Genomic DNA, 2,614 nt, shown 5'->3' with positions numbered 1-2,614 from the left:
GTTGTAATGTGACAAAATATGGAAAAGTTCAAGGGGTATGAATACTTTTGCAAACCACTGTATATTGACCATGATTGATTTATAACAGCAATAAAAGCATAACACATTGAGTGTCTGTGAATCATTTTTATAGGCACTGGAAATTTACTGTAGTTTTGAATGAAATTAATCCCTTTGCATATTATCATACTGCTGAACTGCATTTGTTGGAAACTAGTCTGTGACTCGATTTAAGTTTTTCTTTGCAGTCTCGCTGAATTCTGACTGTTTAGGGGGGTATCCAATGGGGACCTTCATTCAGGCTATTTTTTGAACATGAGGCATGCGACTCTAACCTGGCCCTTGCCTTCCTACACAGTTCTGCTCAATTCTAGTTTCCCTTCACTGAAGCAAAGCGAAGGACAAGGGGTTGGTTTTAACCAGGCTAACGTGACTCTGTCTGCTCCACACTGTTCCCACAGAGTGCTGTATCAAGGCACCTCAGTGGGAAGTCTGTGGGAAGGAAAAAGTGTGGCAGAAAACGCTGCACAACGAGAAGAGTTGTCAGTCAGTGATGGTCTGGGGTCCATGTCAGCTGCTGGTGTTGGTCCACTGTGTTTTATCAAGGCCAGGGTCAATGCAGCTATCAGGAGATTTTGGAGCACTTCATGCTTCCATGTGCTGAAAAGCTTTAAGGAGATGAAGATTTCATTTTTCAGCACGACCTGGCACCTGCTCACAGTGCCAAAACCACTGGTAAATGGTTTACTGACCATGGTATTACTGGGCTCAATTGGCCTGCCAACTCTCCTGACCTGAACCCCAGAGAGAGTCTGTGGGATATTGTGAAGAGAAAGTTGAGAGACAAGACCCAACACTCTGGGTGAGCTTAAGACACAAGACCCAACACTCTGGGTGAGCTTAAGACACAAGACCCAACACTCTGGATGAGCTTAAGACACAAGACCCAACACTCTGGATGAGCTTAAGACACAAGACCCAACACTCTGGATGAGTTTAAGACACAAGACCCAACACTCTGGATGAGTTTAAGACACAAGACCCAACACTCTGGATGAGTTTAAGGCCACTATCGAAGCATCCTGGGCCTCCATAACACCTCAGCAGTGCCACAGGCTGATTGCCTCCATGCCACGCTACATTGAAGCAGTCATTTCTGCAAAATGATTACCCACCAAGTATTGAGTGCATAACTGAACATAATTATTTGAAGGTCGACTTTTTGTGTATTAAAAACACTTTTCTTTTATTGGTCGGATGAAATATGCTAATTTTTTGAGATAGGGATTTTTGATTTTTCTTTACTTTTTTGCCAAAATCATGAATTTTAAAACAATAAAAGGCTTGAACTACTTCAGTTGGTGTGCAATGAATCTAAAATATATGAAAGTTTAATGTTTATCAGTACATTACAGAAAATAATGAACTTTATATATATATAGTAAAAAGATCAAACTACGACAAAAATGCAACAAAAACATAAAAAAAATCCACTCCAGGAACTATATAACTTATTTACAGGGTCATTCTTATGTTCCCCAGTACCTATGAACTACTGGAGTTAATAAAGAAAATTGTGAAAGATGCTTGGCTCTCCTTCAAACGTCTTTCAGTAAATGAAAAATATAGAAAATTACAGTGCAGGCATTGGACCAGAGAACATAGGTTTGGACCTGTGATGAAGTGTTTTCTGGTTGCCTTATTAAACAGACAAATAGGAAACAGTCCTCAAGTTTTTTTTTTTTAAATCAACCAGACACAATGAAGCTGCACTGTGGAGCAAAGGGTTTCATTTATTAAGCAACACGATGCAGCTTTCTCAATCAACTGTCAGCTGTTCTACACAGACTCTGTGATGAATAAACAAATATACTTGTTTTAATTATAATATTGTCATCAGTAAAAGCTGCCTGTTGCAGATTCCTCCTGCAGCGCTCACATCTGTGATTTCAGGCAGCAGTGAAAGAAGCCTAATAGATTGAATCTCCCAGTTCCTTCGTCAGTGTGCATTAACTGGGGTAGGGGTTTTGTCCAGAACAATGAAGCTGTGACCAGTTAGGATTTCTGAGTAAACCAACAATAATTATCTGCAACTCATTTCCTCCTGTCCTTCTCTCTTACTCTGCTTGTCAGGAGCATAGGTAGTTTGAAAACATTATTCTGCAGGTTGCAGCTTTCAAAAATGTAATGTGCAGTGGCAAAAAGGACATCATGTTTGAAGATGACCACAGGTTTGTTCTCCGCATGATGAGGCTGTAGCTTCATTGTCAACTCATAGCTGTTTACACAGATCTGATATACAGTATATTCATTCATTAAACAAACAAAAACACTTAAAGTTGCCTTAAAGATACCTGGACAAATACATCCCAAGCTGTCGGTGGTTTGAATAGACACTTGAAAAGGTTTTGCTTGTCGCCCAACCCTTAAAGGCACAGTGTATAGGATTTGTTGTTTTCAGTGACATCTAGTGGTTGAGTGGTTGAATCATCCTCCCTGGTCCTCCCCCCACCCCCACCCCCCGCTTCCAAACGCAAAGGAGTTGCTACGGTGTCTCTCAGGTGTCAAAAACCTTTGATAATTCCAACCGTGATGTCTACCAGCAGCTTCAGGG

General features: G+C 40.7%; 1 protein-coding gene across 1 annotated transcript in view; it reads left to right on the top strand.

Annotated features, from left to right (window-relative positions):
• The window catches only part of LOC106525874 (metabotropic glutamate receptor 8), a 180,298-nt gene that overhangs the window by 4,698 nt on the left and 172,986 nt on the right, over positions 1–2,614 (top strand). The window lies entirely within an intron of this gene.

This window comes from Austrofundulus limnaeus, unplaced genomic scaffold, assembly GCF_001266775.1.
Source record: "Austrofundulus limnaeus strain Quisiro unplaced genomic scaffold, Austrofundulus_limnaeus-1.0 Scaffold245, whole genome shotgun sequence".
Taxonomy (NCBI): Eukaryota; Metazoa; Chordata; class Actinopteri; order Cyprinodontiformes; family Rivulidae; genus Austrofundulus; species Austrofundulus limnaeus.
The sequence above is the reverse complement of the archived record's forward strand: the minus strand, read 5'-3'. Positions and strand labels throughout refer to the sequence as shown.